A 26,294-nucleotide genomic window follows, 5' to 3' on the forward strand; every position below is an offset into this window, starting at 1 on the left:
CGCAGATGAGATAAAGCAGCAAGCTCCATAGTGGAGGGGAGCACTGCAGTAGGGATCCATGCACTGATCCTGTAGGCAAGTTCTGGTCTGTAGGCTATTGATTTCTGATTTAAACCTCGGGGGTTACATTATTTTTAGTTTTGAAAAATCATTGTAGTACATGTTTGGAAGGGCTTCCTTAAATTGCAGTATATGATGTATGTATTTGTTCATTGGGATAGAGAGAGGATTGTGGAAAATGTAGTATTTTATTGATTTATTTCCTTAACAAGTATTGCATATCATAAGGTATATGCAGTCCAGCATGTCAAAATGATATGCTCAATGAAACAAAGACATCTATTCTTTACATTAAGTTACCCATATCTGTTTTTCATTCCATGCAGGAAAGATGAGAGGAGTGGGTGCTTGAGCAGTTTGGGAATGTAATGGATGTTTATTAGACAGGTCTTTCAGACAAGTAGTGGTGTTTTGATCATGTCTCACTGAAGAGGGATGGCAGTCTGGATGAGATGTTTCTTAAGGGGCAAGTCCCAAGGAGGAAAAACAGATGGGCAGCGACAGCATCAGTAGAGTAACATCAGAAAGTGTACAGGCTTGTGAGTTAGTCAGGCAAATAAGGTTAGTGAAAGACAGGAGGTCTCATGGCATCAACTGGGAGGGTTGACGATGCTCTGAAACAGAAAGTAAACAAAACAGAACAGTCTGTTCCCTTTAATTCATCTGATTTTTTTGTGCAACATAACATAAATACTCCATTTGCTACCATAATACCCAAGTACTTTTCAAATACCTGCTTATTTTAGTGTGTTGCGTTGCACATTCAGCCTCCCTGCAAGGAAAATTTGAAGTTTTATTACATATAGGAAAGTACAATATCAAAATATGCTACATTTTCCTTCTCACATTATTTTCACCTCAATCTAGAGAGTGTTGATCAAATAAATGAAGATAAGCAACTCTGGCTCAGAAGTCTTATCACAGTTATATATTACATGCAATCACACAATGTGAATTTTACAGGCATCTTATATATATCCTTCAAAAATGGAAGACAGGCCTTGGTAAACGCATCAAAACATTCCATTATCGTTCTTTCAGAAATATAGTAATGCAAGCTCCTACATTTAATCAAAAATGTTTTTAAAGACAAAAAAAATTATTTGAGTGAAAAGGGGAGGAAATTCTACAAATAATTGATATACCATACCTGTTAATATCTTAATAGAACAGGAAAATTTCCTAAATCCACAAATTAAAATGAAGAGCAGCCCAAATAATTCCTTCAGTTCTCCTTCTTTTCATATTCCCTGAACCTTTCCCCCTTAAAATTTAGAACTGATGTTAGGATTCCATATGCTTAGTGAAAGGACACTAAGATTTTTTACAACCTTGATCTAGTTCACGCAAGTGCTGCTGAAACCCGGTTCTATAATAATGCTCTACCAGTTGTGACATAATTAGTATTGTGCATTCCAATGCAGTACAAGCCAAAGAATGCCACTCTTCTAACTAGATTCAGGCAAAAATATGAGGGGTCTTCTGCCACCAATGTGGACTGAAAACAGCATGTTTATCCTGTGTGCAAGTCTGTGAAAAAAGGCCCAGCTGAGAGTGGGTTTGCTGTACCAAACACCCTAGTACAAAGCAGCTTTTCTGCATGTTAATGATGTTTTAAGAGAATGTGATAACTTTGAGTGTAAAGAGATGATTGCTTGAGGATCTACCAACTGCTTCTGTAAGAGAAGTAGGCATCATATCCTCCCGCAGACATAAGGACAAGCAATTCCAATAGGATTAATGGCCCAGAGGAGCCCATGTCAAAACTCACAAGCCCAATAGACTCCTAGCAGCTCTAGTCTCTTTGTCATCCTCTAAAACTCAAGCAAAAAAAGATGACATGGTTCTGTTACCAGTTCTGTCCAGACCAAACACTTAATATGAAAATTTCCAAAACAAGAAATACAGTAGATCCTGAATACTTTATAGAGTGAGATTCTTAACGCCCCCCCTCCCCCCCGTGAAGATGAAGGTTTGTAAAATAACTGAGGGATACAATGACAAAGCTACACAGGACTATTAGCTTTTTTGCCAAAGCTTTTATTTCAGTGTGTCACTTCTTTGATCAGCTGCTTGAGGCCACTGATGAGTTCCAACTGAATGGAGAAAAGATGCTATTTGAAGAAAAAAAATGAAGCAAACACCTGAGCAGTTCATTCTTAATTCAGCAACCAACTGCAAAGAAAGCAGGTTGAGAACCACCCAGATACAAATGATCTGGTTCTACTGTAATTAGTTTTATCGTCAGAGGCAAATGCCTTGGCTTAAGTACCATCCTATTTGCCTCACTCTCAGAAATATGTGAGATTTTAAACATATTTTTCAAATTTTTTTCTTCCCAGTCCCTTCTCAAACAAACCTTCTCAGGTTTGCAACTCCTGTCTAATTTCTACTGTTGTAGTGAGCCAAATAGCCTGTCACTTGACCTCTCTGTAAAAGCTGAAGCATTAAACTAAGGCAAATTGATTCCTTTTGTGACTGAATACAATCTTGCAATATTTAAGGACCTGTCTATATTTTAGCATCTAACTGCTTTTTTAGTGCAACCAAAAGCTGCCAAAAGAAAATCACCTTTAGTTCTTGAATGCAGTGGACAGAGTCATGTTAGATAAAAAGCAGGTGAATTTTTTCTTAATAAATTTTGTTTTGGAAAACAGTATAATGCTGTCAAAGAACAAGGTCTTGTCCTGCTGTCACTGAAGGCAGTGACATTTTTACCGCAAACTTAAATGGGAACAAGAGTGGGCCTTTGGTTGCTTTAAGTCTAAGAGCTCTATTTTCTGTATAAATTGTGTTTCCATTAAAAGACTGGCATCTTTCATTAAAGAGAAAATAAATAAGAGAAATTAATGAGAATACAAAACCTATTTATACTTTTCCAACTGCATAATCCTTTGTTGCCATAGCTCATGCAGGTAATATCATAGCAGTAAGAACCACACTTCGTAAACACATGGTGTTTTCTTGCTCCTCTATTAGTACTGTATAACGCTTTTAAATGTTTAGTATTCATTGTGGACACTGAGTCTTACCTATGTAGGCTACAGCTGGGGCACTATCAATTCTAAACATTTTTTTCATGTTATAGAAGCTAGTTATAAGGCAGGTCATTAGGTCCCCAGACTAGTATGGATGCACAGATGAAGATTTTATTGGCCAATACTGATGGCCGATTATTAACCAGCCATATCAGCTGATAGTGATCTGAGAGCTTGGCAGCTTGGAGACCAGCATCCTGCTGGTAAGTCTGTGGGTGGGGAAGAGGCACAGGGGAGGAAAGGAGCATTGGGGGTGCAGATTAAAGCCCCCATGGTGAGGGAGGGAGTGGGGCAGGGGCAGGCACTGCCCAGCCGTGGTGAGGCAGAGCATGGGATGGAGCCACAGGCAGCTCATCCAGGGGACATGGGAAGGTGGGGAGTGGTGGCAGCTCCACCCCACTGCGTGCACCCCTGGGGGAGGCATGAGCCCCTGGATTTGAGCATGAGGCAAGGGTGGGCTGCCCATTGCAGGCACAGCCAGAGGTTGTGCTGGCCTCTTCCTGGTGGGGCAGCTGGGCCAGGGCTGTGCTTGGGGTGGATGGCAGTGACGGTGGGCTACAGGGTGCGCTATGAACCCCTCAAAATTCCCCATAGCCACCCCTCTCAGCCCTGCCGCCATCTGCCCCAAGCACAACCCTGGCCCAGCCTCCCCACTGGGAAGAGGCCAGCACAGCCTCTGGCCTTGCGCCCACAGATGGCAGCCTGCCTTTGCCCCACGCACAGATCTGGGGAGCACATGTCCCCTGTGCCTTTTTCAGGGGTGCGCACAGGGGGAAGCTGCCCCGCTCCCCACACCGCCTGGATGACCTGCCAGTGGCTCTACCCTGTGCTCCACCCTGGCTGTGTGAAGAAATCCCCTTGTGACTACCTCTGGGTAGCTGTGCATTTTGCTTTCTCCCATTCCCCCCTTATAGTGTCCAGATCCCTCGTCTTAAGTTTCCCACCAAGTAAACTGTGGAACCAGTTTGGTGACTTGGGTCACTCCACCAAGGACTGCTGGCCACTTTTTTAAAGGCCTGGTCTGCCTCAGCTGGTTTTAAATAATGCCTGCTTTTGGTTGGAGCCAGGTGATGAAGGCAAAAATGTTATTTAAATGTCAGGTCACCTGGTTTTGGGGTTTTTCTTTGGCAGGCATTTTGGAAACACACACACAAACTTGGGCCTCCAGAATTCTCTGGATGCATACATAAGTAGCTTACCTGAAATTAGCCAGTAAATTAGGGTTATGTATCTTTAGCCACATGTGAAAAGAGCCAACAAGCATATTCAGTTTTGCTCAAGGCATTTTTTCTAATACTCTTCTATCTTGTACACCTTTCCCATTCTCCCTCTCTCAAATTAATAAAAGCAAAACCTACCTGCATGTGGCATACTGGCCACATGAATTCCAGAGGAGAGAGGGGCCAGACAGCTTTTACAGCTCTCTTTGCTCGACTACCTAAGGTGGGCATGGCTTTTTACTGTCCTCCAGTAGAGGAGGTTACTTTTGAGTGCTTCAGGTTAACAGAAGCAACCCAAGATACCACAGTGGTGCTAAGCACCCCCAAAGTATGCAGGGTCTATGTACCCTGGACTGCACAGAGCCCTAACAGAGACCAGAGCCTGGGTGGTGGCAGCAATTACCTCAGACTTGCAGGTGTGATCCAGGAAAGGGATTGGCCGGATATAGGCACCCCAGGGGAGACACCCAAAGTGGGGGTTTGGTCAGGCATAGTGAGGAGGGTAGCTCAGCATAGTAATGCCCCCTACTCTCCCACCACAGGCTAGGCAGTGCCTGCCCCTGCCCGACCCCACTCCCTTCCTCACAGTGAGAGCCTCTGCCCCACACTCCTAACCTCACCCACACCCCTTCCCTACCACACACTTACCAGCCGGATGCTGCTCTTCAGGCTGCCCTGCTGTATTCCTGGCCACATACATGGCAGCTGCATGCATGCATGCAACATTTATTGGTGACTGTGGCAGGGCACCTTTGCTGCTACTTTAAGACTTTTGAGCAGGCTGTGGAGCAAACAGCAGGTGTAATGTGGCCTAATAAGGCAGTCACATGACTGTGGGAGGACTCCTGGATTGGAAGACGGGGCTGAGCAGCCACAATATAAACCCAGGCTCTCAAAGCTGAACTGCAAGTTCCTGCAAGGAGCCAAAGGTGTAACACTGGCTAGCTGGAGCTGCTGCTCCAAGAACTTCTGGAAGTCAATGATAGGAACTAAGGGGATAGAGGAGGTTCCTGGTTCTGGGGAATGACCTAAAACTATACCTTGCTAGGGATGGATGGTGTGATGGGGCTGCCTGTGGCAGAGTGGTCCTGAGGAAATGCCACACTAGTGCCTCCCTAGTGAAAGGTGAGTATGGGGCACCGCATGGGGCCTCAGCCCCCATGACCTGGTGAGTTACCTCATTGAGGCAATAGGTGAGGGGTCCAGAAATGTCATCAGGCCTGAGACCCAAGGACCCTAAGGCCAAGAGTCCCAGTGAGGGGGTGGAGTAGTGGGCCCAGTAAGAGAACAAGTGAGAAAGCAGTAGAGCGATTTGGTGAGAAGGCCAGGTAGAGTAGGGTTTGTATGGGCAGGCCTGAAGGACTGCACATAGGCCAGCATTAGAGACTGAGTGACCTGGGTTTGGAGGAGCCTGAGCAGGCAGACCTGTATGAGAGAAAGGACAAGTGGCTCAATAATTTGAGCAGAAAAACCCCCAACTAGTCAATGCTGGGGCCAGGATCAGAATGGTCAAAGGGTCAGAGTGCCCACTGTGAGGGATGCCCAAAGACAGGGGCTTGGAGTTCTGACTGGCCTAAGAGGCGAGACCAGGGCCTGTGTGGCCAAAGATCCCAGAGGAGGCCACAGCCAAAAAGGAAAGTGTTCAGGGAACTTGGCAACCCAGAATGAGAGCAGAGTAATGGCCTGAGAAGGAGAGATCCAGTTGGGTTCTGAATGCCAGGTGGGCACAGAATGAGGTCCATCGCGGGGCTAGAGCCACATTATTTTCATAGATTTCATAAACATTAGGGCTGGAAGGGACCTCGGAAGATCATCGAGTCCAGCCCCCTCGCCCAAAAAGGCAGGAAGTCAGCTGGGGTCATAGGATCCCAGCAAGATAAGCATCCAATTTTCTCTTGAAGGTGTTCAATGTAGGTGCTTGAACCACCTCCAATGGCAGGTTATTCCAGACCTTGGGGGTACAGACAGTAGAGAAATTCTTCCTTATGTCCAGCCTGAAACAGTCTTGCAGTAGTTTATAACCGTTCAACCTTGTCATCCCTTGGGGCGCTCTGGTAAACAAATGTTCCCCCAGATACTGACAGTCACTCCTGATAAACCAATAGGTGGCCATCAGATCACCCCTGAGCCTACGCTTTTCCAGGCTAAAGAGCCTCATGGATCTCAGTCTGTCGTCGTAATGTCTGTTTTCCTGACCTCTGATCATATGTGTGGCTCTTCTCTGGACTCTCTCAAGCTCCTCCACATCCTTTTTGAATTGTGGGGCCCAAAACTGGCTGCAGTACTCCAGCTGCAGCCTCACCAAGGCTGAGTACAAGGGGAGAATGACATTCCGGGATTTGCTTGAGAAGCATCTATGGATGCAAGTCAGCATTTTGTTTGCTTTACTAGCCACAGCATCACATTGCAGGCTCATGTTCATCTTGTGGTCAATAATGACCCCCAAGTTTCTTTCTTCTGTAGTGCTATCCAGTGTAGCACTGCTGAGCCTATAAGGAAGCTGCAGGTTTTTCCTCCCAAGGTGGAGAACCTTGCATTTTTCAGCATTAAACACCATCAGGTTCTCGTCCACCCATTTGCTGAGCCTGTCGAAGTCACCCTGGATCACCCTCCTGTCTTCTGGTGTGGATGCTTCTGACTCCAGTGTCCACATCATTAATGAAGATGTTGAACAATATGGGTCCAAGGACAGAGCCTTGGGGGACCCCACTGGTCACAGGGCACCATGACAATTGACTTCTGTCAATTACCAAGCTCTGGGTCCGACCATGGAGCCAATTTCCCAGCCAGCAGATCGTGGCAGACCCAAGGCCACAATTGGCCAGTTTCGCTAAGAGGTGATCATGGGATACCAGATCAAAAGCTTTTTGAAATCAAGATATATGACATCGATCTCTTCTCCCTCGTCCAGGTGATAGGTCACCTGGTCATAGAAGGTAATGAGATTGGTCAAACAAGACCTACCCGCAACAAACCTGTGCTGGCTATCCCTCAGGATGTTGGCATCTGCCAGTCCATTAAGGATGGCCTCTTTAATTAACTTTTCTAAGACTTTCCCCAAGATAGAAGTCAGGCTGATGGGCCTATAGTTAGCCGGATCCACTTTCCTCCCTTTCTTGAAGATAGGCACCACATTGGCCTTCTTTCAGTCTTTGGGCACTACACCAGAGCACCAGGAGTTTTTAAAGATCTGTGCCAGAGGCTGGGCTATAATGCTAGCCAGCTTCTTGAGTACCCTGGGGTGTAGATTGTCAGGGCCAGCTGACTTGAAGGTATCCAGCCTCTCAAGGTCTCAGCCTTCACGAGGTCAGCATTAGTGGTGGGCAGGGGATCTCCCCCACCTGGACCTCCCTGTCCCATGGTGGGCATGGGCGTCCCATGGGACTGATGAAAGACTGACGCAAAGTACCCATTTAATAGGTTGGCTTTTTCCTGGACATCAGCAGGTGTCCAATGTTGCCCTTGCTTTTCCTCCGGCTCTCCACATATCTGAAAATGGACTTTTTGTTTTCCTTGATGGTTGAAGCTAGTTGGAGTTCAGTTGCAGCCTTGGCTTTCCAATAGAGATTCTGTAATTAACTAATTATATTCCAAATATTTTCAGTTGAAATATATATCTTTAAGTTTACAGATACCACTCTCTTGATTAACCATCAAAGGCATAATTTATACTTTTGTTAAAAGTAGTATCAATTTAGCTACCAAAAATAAGGTATATGTAAAAATGCAAAAATTATATTAAAAAAAAAATCTCTCTGTCCTCACTTTTTAGGAATATAATTATATTCTTTGATTCACTTATTAAATTATTCCCCTCCAGAAAACCATTTATTTCCTGTCACACATTAATAGTAACATATAATCACTGTGTCTTCTGATCTAAATCTCTAAAGGTCCTATTTATCAGAAATGTTGTTTGTATGGTTGCTGTAGGGTGTGTGTGTGAACGCGCGTGGGCTTGTATAATTTGATACCAGCTGAGCTTAGATTTATTACTGACATCATTATGTATGAAGAGCTAAGAGTATACCCGTGCTTTGCTGGTAAATATGAAGACAAGAGGTTTGTTTTCTTATACTTTAGACCAGGGGTTTTCAACTTTGTTTTAGTAAGTGTACCCTCGGCATCCCCCTGTTTAATAAGTGTACCCCGGGGAGGTGGTAAGTGGCCAAACACCAAGTGCAGGGGAAGGGGTGAGCAGCCAGATGCCAAGTGGGACAGAGGGGTGGTGAGCAGATGGATGCAGAGCAGGTAGGTGGTGAGCGGTGTCAGCGCGGTGTCTGTGCGGCCCTGCTTTCACCCAGCCCTGGCCCTGCTCCTGTGAGGCAGTGGCATGGGGTGGCAGCACTCCATTCCTGTCCACCCCTGTATACCTGTGGGGACCTTTCAAAATACCCCTAGGGGTATGCATACCCCTGGTTGACAACCCCTGCTTTAGACAGGTGTATTGGAGGACAGAATGAGGACCAAGGTTCCTGTTGTAAACAGCTTACAGACAAAGGTGCCAGTCCATCTTGGATTACTGCCCTGCAACTCCGTGAGTCAAGAAACAGCCCCTTTGTTTTCAGTTAGGCTATGCATAGGAACATAAGTCTTGTACCAACTGCAAGATGGAAAACAAAGTGTTTGATCCTGAAAACACTATGGAGTATAGTGCTCACTACCATCAGCATCAAAGACACCAGTACTCTTCATAATATGTCCTGACCTTCTAGGCTTACTGTGGCCTTAGTAGGGTTGTGTGTCTTTCGTGTTTCGTACTTCTCAACTTTCTTTGTGATCATCACATGGAAGGATTTGCAACACCAGCAACACCAACTTTTGAAGGGGGATGGGGGGAAACATTACAGCAAGCCATTGATGAACCATAATGCCATAATATTTTAAGTAATGTAAAAATTAATATATGATATGCATCAGTTTACAAGCACTACTGAAACTTTACAAGGATAAATGATTCTGCCAGCATGTAGCATGCCTGTTACTGAAATACCTTAATCTTCAGTACTATATATTTTTAAATTCCTTTTTATAGTCTTCAATTGTTTAATGGTATTCCTGACATGTAATTACTACTCTGTGGGCACATCTACATATGTGCCACACTGTGTAGTTGGTATTATGCACTTATTTAATACTTGCTGTATCCACTGGTACTGTGCAGTCTTGGTACCGCATGGGTCATTTCCAACTCCACTGCACAGTAGCAACAAGCTATATGCAGCTATGTTCCCTCTAAGAAGCAGCAGTCTGTGAGCATGCCACCTTGGTCCGGTGTGGGACACTTATCAAGGGGGGCTGGGGGCCAGAGGCTGGGGCCTGAAGGCCAGGGGCTGGGGGCCGGCAGCAGGAGCGAAGAGGCTGGGGGCCGGGGGCTGGGGGCCAGGAGCCGGAGCGAAGAGGCTGGGGGCCAGGGACTGGAGGCTGGGGCCAGGGGCTTGAGCAGAGAGGCTGGGAGCCAGAGGCTGGAGCTAGGGGCTGGGGCCAGGGGCTGGGGTGGGCTGTGCCGGCTCTGGGGAAGTGTTTCATTCCCCTGCACCAGGGCCGGGGAGTGCAGCAAAACAATAAATATAAAGATAAAGGAGGTAACAATTAAATACTAGGCACATCTTCACAAGATGCTATGTTGGTGTAGCAACAAGCTATAGTGTCATAGCTCATCACTACAGTGACGTAGCATCAGCAGGCATGAACTGTGATGCTACTGCTACTGCACAGCAAGGTTCCCTCTAAGGTGCGTGCATGTGCGGCCGCGCACAACTAAAAGTGTGGTCATGCACAGCTTTTTCAAGGAGAGGCTGGGGTGGGAGCCTGGCATGGGCTCCTCAGGCTCCAGGGAAGTGCTCCACTCCCCCACATCAGGGCCGGGGAGTGCAGCACTTCCCTAGAGCTGGTGAAGCCCGTGCCACCCTCCATCCCTGCCTTGCCTCACCTTGGGGAGAAGCCACTGCCTGCCCCAGTGAGGCTCTGCTGGCTCTGGGACACTGCTCCGCTCCCCCGCATGGCCTCGAGGAGTGAGGGGGCACGTGGCGTCAGGGCCAGGGAGTGGAGCAGTGTCCTAGAGCCAGTGGAACCTCGCTGATGAGCAATGATGCTATAGCTTGTCACTACACCAACATAGCATCTCGTGTAGATGTGCCCAGTATTTAATTGTTACCCCTTTTATCTTTATATTTATTGTTTTGCCAATGTTTAATATAAAATGTATAGTGTCTGTACTTTAAGCTTTTATTTTATTCTCTTTCAACATATTTTTCCCCAAACAGAATCATCTGTGAGCCATTTTTAAATACTGTTAAAATGTTTATTATTGATATATTTTAGCCTAAATATTGGGGTGTACATCCATTGATATATCCAAGATTTTGAATTGGTTTGAGCTTTCCCTATGATTTTTTTAAAATTATTTTTATTTTCTTTGCAAAAAAAAATCTAACTAAAAATTTTTTCCTGTTTATTGTACCGTTCAGTCAGATATATCCTGCAGAGAATTCCCAGCTTATGCATCACTTTGATTAACAGAAACATGTCCCTGATGATTGAAGGCCAGTCTGCAATGAATACATTAATTTCACAGTTATAGGAACAATAGGGACGTCTCCATGTCTAATATTTCATTTATTTCTATTTTTATAAGTTATTTGTTTTATATCTCTGGTTTTGAAAGTGGTTGGAATTATGTCTTTTAAAAATATATGATCTGATTGACCCTGTCAAATATGTGCAGTGTGTTCCTTCAGGAGAACTGTGATTCAGATATGACTTCACAACCCTGTTCACTAAGTCTACAGGAATCAGCCACGTAGTTGTCTTTTAGTTACAACTCGTTGTTTTAATAGAAACTAACATTTAAAACAAAGCATGACAGATTAAACGTAGGAGAAATCTGCAGTTTATGTGATTCATAGAGTGGAGGGCAGCCTGAATGGAAAAATTTTAGAAACAGGAAGACAAAGGAGGAGAACATTGCTTCTAAAAAGAGTAGATAACTGTTGACCCTGTGGATCATGGTGTACACGTAAGAAGTTTGGCCAGATGCCTGATAAATCTGTTTGTGGCTGACAAGCCCAATTCAAAAGTAACACAGCTTGTTATAAGTTTCACAGATCCATATGTTATCTGAGTTGGAGTCCAAGTTGACAGCATGCTGCCTTCTTCTTTCTCACTTTGCTTCCATCCTCTGGATCAAAGCTGTTTTATATTGAGCTGCACCCAGTGCCAGATGTTCTCTCCAGATAGGACGGGATTTTTCGTACTCCTCCCAACTTTTCTATGTTGATGTTGAATGACTTCATATCATTTTTGCATACACTGTGGTACCACCATAGACGGTGACCCCACTTCCTACAGCCATCTCAAATCTTGCTATAAAAAATATTCTCAGGAATATGGTCTTCTTCCATTCTCTTGACATGGCCAATCCACCACAGCCTTCTGCTCTTGATAGTGGTTTCTAAGTGTGTCAAGCCCTGCATGCTCCAATACCTCTGTGTTTGGTATTCTGTCTTCCCACTTTATTTTCAGGATCTTATACAGACACCTCATGTGGAAGCTGTTCAGTATCTTTATGTGCATACCATAAGCAGTCCACATTTCTGAACCATAAAGCAGGGATGACCACACACAAGTCTCATAGATTCACATCTTCACCTTTGATATTTTGCTGTTATTCCATGCACATTTCTGTAATAGCCTGAAATTCTTAGCTGCTTTCCAATTCTGATAGTCAGTTCAGTTTGACAGTCAAGATTCCTGTTGATCATAGAACCCAAGAAGCAAAAACTGTCAATGATACCACGAGATTACCCCCTTGCTGAGGTTGTTTGACTCCAGTACTCTTTCCTGCCCATGGCAGGGGGTCGGACTCAATGATCTGCTCAGGTCCCTTCCGACCCTACAAACTATGAAACTATGAAGATTAATTCTCCAGAGTGATGCCAGATATTGGTTCTTCTATCCCTTGGTACATGATCACAGTCTTCTTGCCATCCTGAAGCTCTTGCATGATGCAGAAAATCTGCCCAAGAGATTTTCCAGGGAAGATTCACTGGAATCTTGCATCATTCACGAACAGGAAGGCTCTCAGTACCAGTTCTTTTACCTTAGTTTTTGCGCTAAACCTTGCAACATTGAACAAGCCTCCATCTAGTCTGGTTTGAAGATCAATGTCATCACTGCTGTCTTTGAATATATGAAAAAGCATGAATGAAAAATAGATGTTAAAAAGTATGAGGGCTTCTGAAAAGAGAACCATAACTAAAAGATCAAATGGGCCTGAGGATAAGAACAAGATATACTACCAGTAAAGGGAGGGGAACTGAGCAACAGGCAGGAAAAGGCAAAAGATGTGATTATACAGGACAATACAAGAGGAGGAGGAAAAAATAGCAAATGGTAAAGAACTTAGAAAACCTATGAATCTGATTTTCAGAAGTGCTGAGAACTATTACAGGTCTGTTCTTCATGGACTGGTTCATTACAAAACCTTGCCAAAACAATGTTAGGATTATGGATGTTGTTTTTTAAAACTGTATAAACCTTGAGAACAACTAGCCTAACTAAAGTGTCATACATTTAATTTCATGGACTCGAGTATAAAATACACCAGACTTTAAAAAAGAAATAATTGTGTTTACTTTCGGACTGGACAGCAAGGAAATGGCTAATATTGCTGTAAAATCCAGTAGATTAATTTAGCATTTACTCTCTCTAGTAGAATATACTTTCATTAGAAATGAAATAGAAAATTGCTTTTTTTCATATAAGATCAATATAACAATAGCATTACTGCTTCCCTAGCCTTAGCAAGTAAACTGTGGCCACATAGCAAGAGACATTCCAGTTTTTCCTGGAAGAGTTGCTACCCTAGGAGGAGAAATGAGTTTACAAATGTTCAGGATTTTTCTCTCAGAGCAAAAATGGCTGCTCTAAGCCTTGAGAAGAACCAGGGTTAAAATCAGTTCCAGGAGAGTGAATGTATGTCCAACTTACCCTTCTCAGAGAAGTCACAGTACAGTTTTCCAGCATTCAAGGCTGCTTTGCTCCCATTCTCTCCCCACCCGCAAGATTCTCTTCTGAATCCCACATTGCATTGCAGGGAGACACAGGCTGACCCTAAGCAGTCTGGGTCAGTCAATCAAGGCTGCCCTATGCACTGCTGTTATCTGTCAGTAGGCAGACTGAGGGAGCCTGGAGAACACACTGAGATGTGCGCATAAGGATACAGTGTCGATACTGCAAGCTCTTTGCTCTTCAAGGGCCCAGCATTCAAATGTCTGTTCAAGCAACCCCAGGTAAGTTTTTCTAGGTGGAAGGCAAACTTGAGAGAATTCTCCCAGGTCATTTGAATGTGTGTATGTGGTTGGTGTTTAAACTGGTATTTCTAAGCATCATTAATTTTTTATCACAGTACTTCACTTTAAGTAGTGGCTGGACTACTACCATAACTAATGCGAGGAATTCATTGTCATTAGATGTTATGAAGGTTAGTAGTAAAGAAAGACTCAAAAAGGGAGTAAATACTTTTAGGGAGGATAGATGGCAATTCTTCTCTTATGTACCATATTACCTGAGAGATTGTGCTTTGCACTGGTTGCACAGTAAGTCTTTAAACGTATGTTAAATTACATGGGTATATTATTTTCATGACTCAGACAAAGCATTGTGGTTTGTAAAATTCATGTGTTGCCTGCACAACTCCTCTATACATATAAAGCCAGGCAAACTCGACCTGCAGTTCCAAGGATTTACACTGCCACTAAAAGCTAAATGTACACATGGTTTCAGAATAAAGGAAATACACCAAGTACACAAAACAGACTCTATAGATTGATTATACCTAAACTGCCTGTGATCATCTGTTATGTTGGGATCCTCTGCTGGGATCCTTTGACCCTAGCTGACTTCTTTCTCCTGGGGCAGAGGGCTGGACTTGATGATCTTCAAGGTCCCTTCCAGCCCTAATGTCTATAAAATCTATGAAAGCTATGCTGTGATTAAAGATTAATTCATAAAGTCAGCAAAATCAAAACATTGTAGAAAAAAAATCTCCAAATACATATAAAAAACATTGTGTTCATTCCTCAAAATTGGTATGCAAAGCATCCCAAATAACATGTCCCTAGCAGTTGTCATCTAAGAGAAGGCATCAGGCAGTCTACCCAAAGTGTTCTGAACTCTCTGAACCTATCTTCCAGCCTCTCTGAACCTCTGCTTCCCAGCCCTCAGCAAGGCTTTCTCCCTTGCTTCCATGGATGTGATACAGAACAGCTATGGCTTTAATTTGAGGCAGGTATTTTTTAGCTGCCTCAAGGCTTCCAGTTAGTAACTAATATGTCCCCTTCAGTCTCCCAAAAGATCCTCCAGCTGCTTAGCTGATAGCAAAATAGTCCTGTGTTAAATGATTCAATTGCAGTTGTTCCCAACCCTCCATAATTTTCTTGAATTTGGCAGCATCCTTGCTAAGAACCACTGTTGTACTGCCTCAACTTACAAGGTAACTCCTTTTTCAATAAGGAGTTTACTAGACTCATTTCCCTTTTCCCACAACATCACAAAACAGCGACAGTGCAATTGTTGGTTCCTGTCCACATTCATATTAAAAAACCTGAAAAAATCCTGCACGTGCCTGATATTTGATTTTTCTGTTGTTTACAAAACACATTGTCAATTAGTTTCAATGGAATTATTCCTGATATCTACCACATTAACTGAGATAGGAATTAAACTTAGCTAGGAAAAAAATAAAGTGCTATTCTACTTTTTTGCTTTTGTGAGAGACTCCCATTAATATGAATGGGTTTCTTGTGAATGGAATAAAGGTAAAAGTTAATTTAAAGGCTAGGTATAGGCAGTCAAAAGGCTAAGGCTGAATTGATTCAGTCTTTGCAGATTAATTTAAACTGCACAGATTAAATTGAAACACAAGTGAACAGACATTTACCTTTGATTCAGGAAATTCAGACACATGCCTGCAGCAGCTCAGCCCAGAAGCTGGGGGTGCTACAGCATAGCTCTTTGGCTGCATGTCCACTTCCTCTTCTTGCTGCCCCTGAGGGCTTTAGGATTTGCAGTCCAGAATTACAGCAGCGGCACTCTGCAGGGTTGCTCATCACTTCCTCTTCCTGCTTCCAGGTGTCTCTGGGATTTGTGGTCCACAGTTGCAGCCAGCAGTTATGTTTGAGTGGGGGAAGAGGTGTTTCACCCCAACTGCCCCCAGCCTCAAACCCCAGCTGCAGTTTGCCTGGGGAGGCAGTTCCCCCCAGCCCTGACTGGGCTCCCACCCCCTTGTTAGCCCGCCCTCGCTGCCCCACCTAGGGAGCAGAGGGGCAGGGCCAGCCCTACTCTCTGGAGCAGACAGCACAGCCCAGCCCAGGGCTGCAAAGCCTGATGGGATGCTGGGGGATTGTGATTTAACTTGAACCAGGAAGAGGTCTGGGACAGAAGTTTCATAAATTGGTTTGATTCAAATCAGTTAAGTCTGATATTACATTCAACCAGGTTCATCTTAAACCAGTTTCAGCTATTTTTAAAGCTGGTTTAGATGCACCGAGCATCTGTTCTGTTACAAGTTTCTGATCACCTAAATGGGTTTATGTGCAACTCCTGTCCCTAGCCAATTTGACTTGATTTGTTCTAGCTTATGTAACACATTTTCACCTCTTGGATTTACAGAAAGTAAGGTTGTGAAATCTTTAAAAAGACTGTCTGAGTAGGAACAAAGCTTGCCATAATAAACATACAAATACCATGATGTGCTCTATCAGCCTATGAGTGAATTCTCTTGTCTTTAGGGCACTGATTTCCAAGAGCTGTGCCACAAGAGTGGCGGAAGTGTGCCATGAAAAATGGGCTGAATGGTGTCCTGCTCATGCTGGCTCCATGCAGAGGGATTAGGCCCCAGCTGAGCCAGACCTACATGGAGGGATGGGGTTTTGGCTGAGATGGTCCTGCATGGCAAGATAGGGCTCCAGCTGGGTCAGCCCCATACAGACGTACCAGGCCCCAGCTAAGCCCACATCGTGCAAAAGATTGGACCCACAGAGCAGTGTGTCAAGTGTGCTTCCAATTTTAATGCAGGGAAAAAGTGTGCCCTGGGTATCAAAAGTTTGGTAAACACTGGCTTAGGGCAGCAGTTCTCTGCCAGGGTGCTGCTGCTGCCACTGCCTCCATCACAGAAGTATGAAACTGTGCTGTGCATCTTCTGCAGAACTAGATTTGGAAACTGCTGTGGCAAGGTATGCCTGCTTTTCCTGCAGAGCTTCTCGTTCCATACCCACATGCTTCTCCCAGAAACAGAGGTGCCCAAGTCAGTTCCACCTGCTTGTATGCTTCTGTTTCCAGGAGACATTGAGTGTGGTTGGACTGGGAAGGGCTGCAATGATAGCAGCCTCTCCTGCCATAGACACTTCTTGATCTGGCTCTGCAGGAGGCATAGGGCAACACCCCTGAAAATGTCTCATGGCACCATAGGCAGAGGAAGAAAAAATTATTTGGGGGGGCTGTGCACATGCGCCCCCTGCCACAACAGCTAAATCTGTGGAGGAACAGATGGGGAAAGGGCCATGGGGGGGAGCAGATTGAGGCCTGAGTGGTGAGGGAGGGAGCAGAGCACAGGCAGGAGCAGGGGTGGGTGAGTGGGTCCCCATCTGGGCCAGGTAGTGGGACAAGTAGAGACCCAGGGGACACATTCCCCCCAATCTGTGCACAGGGTAGTGGCCACTGCTCCTGCAGATAGAGTCTTGCTGCCCCAAGAGCCCTAGCCCATGCCCTAGCCCATGCCCTAGCCCATGCTCCTGCCTGTGCCCTGCTCCCTCCCTCACCCCTGGGGTCTCAGTCCGCTCCCCCCCATAGTGGTGAGGGAGGGAGTGGGGCTAGGGCTGGGGCAGGCACTGCACAGCAAGGGCAGGGTGGAGCCATAAGTGGCTGGTCCGGGGGGTGGCAGCTCCTGCCCCTACGCGCAACCCAGGAGGGCATGGGGGTCGTGAGCCCCAGATATGGATGAGGCCTGGGGAGGGTTGCCACTGCGGGCTGGAGCCAGAGAAGCACTGGGCTCTTCCTGGCAGGGGGGGAGGCTGGGCTGGAGTGTGCTTAGGGCAGGCAGTAGCATTGCTGGGAGTGGGGTTGGGGATGCTACAGTGAATTTTGGGGTGGATGCAGCTCCCCCCATCCCTCCATAGCCACTGCTGCCTGCTCCGAGCACAGCCCACCCCAGCCAGTCCCTGGCCAGATGGCTGAATAGCCTGGTGCAGCCCTGGCCCAAGCCCGCAGCGTCAGTGTATCTTGGGGCACATGCCCCCCATGCCTCCTGGGATACACATAGCAGCAGGAGCCGCACCCCCCAGACAAGACACTTGTGGCTCTGTCCCGCACCCCACCTCAGCTGCACAGTGCCTGCCCTTACCCCAGCCCCAGCCTCACCACCATGGGGGGGAAGATTGAAGCCCCAGTGGTGAGGGAGGGAGTGAGGCACAGGCAGGAGCAAGGGCTGGGGTGAGCGCGAGCTAGGACTCCCTAGTTGAGAACCACTAGTCTATTGAAAGGCTTTGTGAGCCACAGGGATACGTATGGTCTCTCAGGAGAAAAGGTAGAAATTTAGACACTATTATTGTCTATACCAGTGGTTCTCAAACTTTTTTTTCTGAACCACTTGAAAATTGCTGAGCATCTTGGCGGACCACTTAAACTTTTTTTTGGGAAGTCGGGTGTAATGTTTGTCAGCTTTAGCCTTAGGTCATCTTTCTGCAGGCCAATGGTGGTCCGCGGACCACAGTTTGAGAGCCTCTGGTCTATACTGTTAGCTGTGCTGATGAATCACCCTGTTTTTCTTCGGTAAAATAGAGTTCCTGAAAATCCTGGCACTGTGAATGTTTCCATACTAAAACATAATGTTGATAGACCTTCAGCAATAGCTTTCTGGCCCTAGAGCTCTACAGAGGAGTACCTCTTTCTGTTATAAGCTGAGGCCTTGTGGCAACACAAATGATAAAATTGGGTTGCTCCAAAACAGAAACAAGTCACTCAGTAAACCAAAGGTTGTCTTGAAAAGCTGCAGCCATCCACCAGTGACATATTAAATACATCAGCACAAACCGAGTATGGCTGACTATTAGCATTGCAGAGGAGAAAAGTGTCTCATTTATAATGAGCATTTAGGTGTTTAAAAATGTCTCTAGTTACCTGAAAAGATGATGGGATAGTGAGAGGCAGAGATAGTGAGAGGGGGATTTTTACAGTTTGGTTCTCAGGTATGGGATGAGCTGACTTCCTGCTAGCACCTAAAAGGCTATAGACAAATATGGAATTCTGGTGCCCTTGAAATTCAATATGATTCATCATCCTCATGTAATCCTGCTCTCCATGACTTGCAAATCACTTCGAAATAAATGCCAAGATATTCAGAGCAGAACTGCTTTCCAGGCAGTGGGCTAGAGAGCAGGGATCCCTGCATAACTCTCAGTTGCTGGTTTCCAAAGGTTCCTGAGGACAGTTAAATGCACCGAAAACTACTCAATAGCTTGTCTGCCCTGCTTCCCCCTCCTGGATGGGAAGCAGAGCACTGTGGGTTGCTGGAAGACTGCTGAAACACGTAGATGTTTCAGGAAGTGCTTTATTTAGATGTTCCTCTTTTTTCAATGGTCAATTCTGAAGTACTTTTTGGTCCACAAACATCTGCACCCTTGCTGTTTGGAGCACTTTGAAGGTATTTGGGGTCCTTCAAACAGCATGTCTGTGCATGGGTTCTAGATACCTCACTCTAACTGTGCTGCAAGAACACTCCAACAGTGCAAGAGGCAGCAGCAGCACAAAGTAGTGGAGGACTCAAAGAGCAGAGCAGTCACAAAGCTACCTACATATTGCATACCTGCGTGGAAGTACTGGCTTATAGTGAAATTAAAGCATTAATGAAGCCATAGTGAAGTTCTCTGGCTTAACGGCACAAATCTATATGCATATGACTAACTTCATACAACCATCTCATCCCATTGATTTTAGTTCCTGACCTGAGAAAAGGCACTGTTTCCAAATGTTGTCTAATATTTCTCCTGACTATATACTTTGTCTAATGAAAGATACCACCCAAAAACCTTTGCAAGCCATGTATTTCCTGGACCATCACAACTACAACTACACTTCAGTCCCACTGTTCACATGGAGAAAGCAGTATTCCCAACTTACACAACTGTAGTCTCTCAACATTTTTTGTGTTTCTTTTAAAGTCCCAGATCATCCAAACATTTGCTTTAGCCCACTGTCTACATTTTTACCCCTAACAGTTGTAGAGAAAGTGTAAAAAATACAAATCATAGAATCATAGAAAAAAACACCGGAAGGGACCTGTAAGATCCTCAAGGCTGGTCCCCTGCCATGGACAGGAGGCAACTGGGCTAAAATGAGCTCAATGAGGTGCTTGTCCAGCCTCCTTTTGAACACCATCAGTGGTGGCGACTGTACCACTTCTGCTATAAGTGTGTTCCAAATTCTAGTTACCCATATGGAAAAGAAATTTTTCCTTATGTTTAGCCAAAACTTTTCCTTGACTAGCTTGTGCCCATTGGTTTTTATCTTCCCAAGGGGTACTTTTCTGAAAAGTTGCTCTCCCAGATCCTGGTGTTCTCCCTTGACATACATATAGATAGCTATAAGTCACCCCTCAGCTTTCTTTTACTCAGTGAACAAACCCAGATCCCAAAGTCTCTCCCCATAAGGCCTATCCCCCAGGCCCTTGATCATGTAGGTGGCCCTTCTCTGCACCCTTTCAAGCTTGTCCACATCCTTCTTGAAGTACGGTGCCCAGAACTGGACACAGTCCATCAGCTGTGGCCTCACCAATGCCGAATAGAGAGGGAGGAGCACCTCTCTGGATCTTCTGATGACATCTGCTGATGCATGCCAGAGTTCTATTTGCCCTGCTGGTGACTTCATTGCACTGGTGGGTCAAATTCATCCTCTGGTCAATTGTCACCCCCAGGTCCCTTTCAGATGCAGTGCCAGCCAGTGGACCACCATCCATTATATAGATATGGTGAGGGTTCTTCCTATCCAGATGAAGGACCTGGCACTTGTCCCTGTTGAACCTCATCTGATTGCGTTCAGCCCATAGAACCAGCCTGTCAAGGTCATCCTGGATCTTTGTCCTGTCCTTGAAAGTGCCCGCTTGTCCCCATAGGTATCATCTGCAGACGTTTAATTATGGCGCTTTTCACTCCCTCATCCAGGTCATTGATAAAGATGTTAAAGAGCATGGGCCCAAGCACTGATCCCTGGGGGACACCACTGAAGATGGCCCTCCAGGATGAGGCCACCCCATCAATTACCACTTGCTGGGATCAGCCGCTGAGACAGTTGCTAACCCACCTCACTGTAGCCTGGTCTAGGCCAGTATTCTCTAACCTGAGAGGGTTTCATGGGTAACAGAACCAAAGGCCTTGCTGAAATCTAGGTAGATGACGTCCACCTCCCGTCCCATGTCCAGCTGGTTAGTTACCTGGTCATAAAGCGATACCAGGCTTGTTAGGCATGACCTCCCCTCAACAAAACCATGCTGGTTGTTTCTCAGTACCCGACTAGTTGTAAGCTTGTAGTTGATGACCTTGACCTTTTTTTTTTAAAGATTTTTCCAGGACTAAAGTCAGACTGACTATTGTGATCACTGTTACCCGGAGTACGTCCAATCTTCAGGTCGCCTACCATGTCTTCCCTTTTGGTCAGCAGCAAGTCCAGACCCCTTAGCCCGGGAAGTCTGCTGCTTCCTGGGGTCCCGCATCCAAGACATTGTGTAGAGGATCCCACAGCTCCTCCGGCCCACAGACCACTATCCCATGCTCCTTATTCATGTGGGCAACAATGACACGGCTCGGAGTACCCCAGCCAGGTCATAAGGTGCTACAGGGATTTGGGAGTGGGGCTTAAGGGTCTGGGAGCTCAGGTGGTGTTTTCGTCGATCCTCCCAGTCTCGGGCTATGGGCTGAGGAGGGAGAGGAGGATCCACACAGTGAACCAAAGACTGCGGAGCTGGTGTCATCGGGAAGGCTTTGGCTTCCAATACCACAGCCCACTCTTTGGCGAGAGAGGCAGCGAGCTGCTGGGAAGAGATGGCCTCCGCCTCTCCCCCCTGGGGAGGAGGCTCTTCTCAGCCAGGCTGGCTGACCTGCTCCACCGGGATTTAAACTAAGCCCGCTGGGGGACGGGGGGACTACTGCCACTGCTGGCCCACTGAGCGACCCTTGCAAAGCCAGCAGACCAAGGCACTTAAGGGAGCCCACCCCTGCCCCAGCCCTGGCACAATCTGTGGGCAAGGCAAGAGCCCCCAAGGGGACACTTGTCTGCCTGTACACTAATGCCAGGAGCCTGGGCAACAAGCAGGAGGAGCTCGTCCTCCTGCTCAGTGCAAAGAATTATGACGTCATTTGGATAACAGAGACCTAGTGGGACTCCACCCATGACTGGACCACGGGTATAGAGGGCTATACCCTGTACAGGAGGGATCATGTTGACAAAAGGGGCGGGGGTGTAGCTCTCTATGTGAAGGAAAGCTACATGTCCCTGCAAGCTGATGTTGGCGACCGGCATGGACAGCTACAGACCCTCTGGGTAAAAAGTCGTGGGGAATACGGCACAGGGGACACAACGGTGGAAGTCTACTACAGACCTCCCACTCAAAGTCCTGAGCTTGACCAGGAGTTCGCCCAGGAACTGACTGAGGCCGCTTGCTCCAGGACCTTGGTTGTCATGGGTGACTTCAATTACCCGGACATCTCGTGGGAAGATCACTCAGCAAAATCCGAGCGGTCGCAAAGCTCTCTCTCATGCGTGGATGACCTCTACCTGACTCAAGAAGTCTATGGGCCAATAAGTGGCAAAGCGCTACTTGACCTGGTACTGGCTACAGGGGACGACCTAATCGGTGACCTAGTGATCGATGGGAAGCTGGGTGACAGCGACCACGAGCTGATCACCTTCACCATCCACCGTAAAGCTGGCAAGTCAGTCAGCAACACAGAAGTCCTTGACTTCAGAAAAGCCGACTTTGACAAGCTCAAGAGGCTTGTCAGTCAGGCCCTTAGGGACCATGACCCCAGGGAGATGGGAGTTCAAGAAGAGTGGTTGCTTCTCAAGGAAGCGATCCTCAATGCACAAGCTAAATCTATTCCAACACGGAGGAAAGGCAGCAAGAAGGCACAGCAGCCTTCCTGGCTCTCTAGGGACCTAGCGGATCTCCTGCGGCTAAAAAGGAAAGCCTACAAAGGATGGAGGATGGGATTCACCTCCAAGGAGGATTATTCTGCACTGGTCCGGTCCTGCAGGGAGCAAACCAGAAAAGCCAAGGCTGCAACTGAACTCCAACCAGCTTCAAGCATCAAGGACAACAAAAAGTCCTTTTTCAGATATGTGGGGAGCCGGAGGAAAAGCAAGGGCAATGTTGGACCCCTGCTAAACCAGATGGGGCAACTGGCAACTGACGTCCAGGAAAAAGCCAACCTATTAAATAGGTACTTTGCGTCAGTCTTTCATCAGTCCCATGGGACGTCCATGCCTGCTATGGGACAGGGAGATCCGGGTGATGGGGATCCCCTACCCTCCATCAATGCTGACCTCGTGAAGGAACACCTTGAGAAGCTGGATACCTTCAAGTCAGCTGGCCCTGACAATCTGCACCCCAGGGTACTCAAGGAGCTGGCGAGCGTCATAGCCCAGCCCCTGGCACGGATCTTTGAAAACTCCTGGCGCTCTGGTGTAGTGCCCGAAGACTGGAAGAAGGCCAATGTGGTGCCGATCTTCAAGAAAGGGAGGAGAGTGGATCCGGCTAACTACAGGCCCATTAGCCTGACTTCTATCTTGGGGAAGATCTTAGAAAAGTTTATTAAGGAGGCCATCCTTGATGGACTGGCCCAGGCTAACATCCTAAGGGATAGCCAGCACAGGTTTGTTGTGGGTAGGTCTTGTTTGACCAATCTCATTTCCTTCTATAACCAGGTGACCTATCACCTGGACGAGGGAGAAGAGATTGATGTCATATACCTTGACTTCAAAAAAGCTTTTGATCTGGTATCCCATGATCACCTCTTGGCCAAACTAGCCAGTTGTGGCCTTGGCTCCACCACGATCCGCTAGCTGGGAAATTGGCTCCGTGGTCAGACCCAGAGGGTTGTAATTGATGGCAGTCACTCATCGTGGTGCCCTGTGACCAGTGGGGTCCCTCAAGGCTCTTTCCTGGGACCCATACTGTTCAACATCTTCATTAACGATGTGGACACTGGAGTCAGGAGTGGACTGGCCAAGTTCGCCGATAACACCAAACTTTGGGGCAAAGCATCCATGCCAGAAGATAGGCAGGTGATCCAGGCTGACCTGGACAAGCTCAGCAAATGGGCAGACGAGAACCTCATGGTGTTTAACACCGAAAAATGCAAGGTTCTCCACCCTGGGAGGAAAAACCTGCAGCATCCTTATAGGCTCGGCAGTGCTACGTTGGATAGCACTACAGAAGAAAGAGACTTGGGGGTCATCATTGACCACAAGATGAACATGAGCCTGCAATGCGATGCTGCGGCTAGTAAAGCAACCAAAACACTGGCTTGCATCCATAGATGCTTCTTGAGCAAATCCCGGGACGTCATTCTCCCCTTGTACTCGGCCTTGGTGAGGCCGCAGCTGGAGTACTGCGTCCAGTTTTGGGCTCCACAATTCAAAAAGGATGTGGAGAAGCTTGAAAGAGTCCAGAGGAGAGCCACGCGCGTGATCAGAGGTCAGGAAAACAGATCTTACGATGATAGGCTGAGAGACATGGGACTCTTTAGCCTGGAAAAGTGTAGGCTCAGGGGTGATCTGATGGCCACCTATAAGTTTATCAGGGGTGACCACCAGGATCTGGGGGAACGTCTGTTCACCAGAGCGCTCCAAGGGATGACTAGGTCAAACGGTCGCAAACTCCTGCAAGACCGTTTCAGGCTGGACATAAGGGAAAATTTCTTTACTGTCCGAGCCCCCAAGGTCTGGAACAGTCTGCCAGCGGAGGTGATTCCAGCACCTACATTGAACACCTTCAAGAGTAAATTGGATGCTTATCTTGCTGGGATCCTATGACCCCAGCTGACTTCCTGCCCTTTGGGCAGGGGGCTGGACTCGATGATCTCCCGAGGTCCCTGATGTCTATGAAATCTATGAGTCGCTTTACTCCTAGGCTCCTCCATAACCTGTGTCAAGAATAGGTCATCTATAGTTGCTAAGAAGTTGGTTGATCTGCTGGAGCTGGCTGAATGGTCTTCCCAACAGATGTCAGGGTAGTTGAAATCACCCATGACAATCAAGTCTTTAGTACTGGCTGCTTCTGTCAGGTTGCTGTAGAATACCTGGTTGCTGTCCTCTTCTTGGTAGGGAGGCCTACAGTAGAGTCTTACCATCAGATCCCCTTCTCCCAAGCCCCCTTGTATCTCACCCCAGAGGGTCACAAGGGACTTCCCCCTGCCATCAAATGTAACCTGCAAGCAGAGCCACCCCTCCACCCTTCTTCCCAACCCTGTCCTTCCTATAAAACCTGTAGCCCTTAATCTCCACTGCCAAGTCATATGTATTGTCCCAGCAAGTCCCTGTCAATCCAATGAGGTCAAATTCCTCATCTGCTAGGAGTGACATCCTGTTTGTTGCCCACGCTTCTGGCATTCCCATAAAGACAGCTGAGCTCACCCCTAGTCATCTCAGGTCTTCTGTCCTTCTGCAAGTGTCTGTGGGCATTGGTAGTTATCTGGATGTCCCCTATGTATATACCCTCCTCTGGGTCCTCTTGGTCAAAGGATTTATGCCCAGCAGTGGAATCTTCCCTCTCTCCCTCGGGCTTGTCTAGTTTAAAGCCCACTTCAGCAAGTCAGCGTTTCTTGTGGCAAGGAACTTTTTCCCTCTGCCCACGAGGTGGATACCATCTCTTGCACGGAGACCAGTGTCATTGAACTGTGTATGACGCAAGCATACCCTACAGATTCAGGGTCCAGATAGGAAAATAAAATGAAATTCTCATTTATTGCAGAGCTAACGAAATAAATAAACAAACAAACCCTTGTGATTGTTAGGACAAGGGATTTTGGGGCAGACTCGGTGATTTTTGAACCTCAGGATAGGCAGCAGAAATGCTAAGTGTGGGTATACGTGTTTGCAGGATTAGGGTTTTCCTACTCCATTCCTTCCACTAAGAGCTTGGGGGGGGAGGGAGATTAATTGGCTTGTAAAGGTTAAGAACAGAGTTGAGATGCTCTTTCTAGACAAACTGCATCAGAGATGTATGAGCTTTTTCGTAAGCAGCAGGTGGCTTCATCAGATACAGCTGTGAGCATGGGGTCACACTAGCTGATGCATCTGAACTGGGCGAGCGGGTCCTATCCTGTGAAACTTGTGGCCGCAGGGGGCCCAGCAGCTAAAAGGCCCCCTACGTGTGCTGCTCACCATCCTCTGCCACCCCCAGCTTCTTAGGGGTGGGGGGGCCCCCAAAATGTCTCTTGGAGGGGGCCCCAAAATTTGTGGTGCACCCTGCATCTGATTTAGGCAGCTTAGAAGCCAATCCTTCAGACTAAGGCTGCTAACTGCCTCTTTGCCAGTGTAAAGCACAGCGAGGGAGAAGGGGAGAAACACACACAGACGAAGCAACAGTACCAGGAGACTCTAAGCCCAGCGCTGCGCTAACGAGTTCCGACTACTTCCCTTGCGGCCCCCTTCGTACCCACTCGCAACCACGCTACTCAGTCTGCACACGCGCCATCGACCCCGTCTTCCCCCGGCACGGGCACGCGCCGTCTCCTCCTCGGGCCCTACGTCCCGCAGCCTGAGGGTGTCTCACCTGGTGCCTGTTCCCCGATAAGGACTGCAAGCCCCAGAAAGACAAGCTTGCGCAGAGGCAGCCTAACCGAGTTCCACCCCAAGCGAGTCCAGCGCAGACGGTGCGGGTGTTGGGTCTGGCGGCGGCGGCCCGGCGCAGGCAGCCCCACAG

The 26,294-nt window shown here is 47.0% G+C and overlaps 1 long non-coding RNA gene across 1 annotated transcript; it reads right to left on the reverse strand.

The window, feature by feature from the left end:
- LOC149864850 (uncharacterized) lies at positions 1-26,279 on the reverse strand. Its single transcript, XR_016442305.1, has 3 exons — positions 26,145-26,279; positions 794-832; positions 1-674 (listed from the first exon to the last, which is right to left on the reverse strand). It is a non-coding gene; the product is annotated as an uncharacterized LOC149864850 (long non-coding RNA).
- Positions 26,280-26,294: the final 15 nt, after the last annotated feature.

The sequence above is a fragment of the Crocodylus siamensis genome, chromosome 5, assembly GCF_052110815.1.
Source record: "Crocodylus siamensis isolate JL-2025a chromosome 5, ASM5211081v1, whole genome shotgun sequence".
Classification (NCBI taxonomy): domain Eukaryota; kingdom Metazoa; phylum Chordata; order Crocodylia; family Crocodylidae; genus Crocodylus; species Crocodylus siamensis.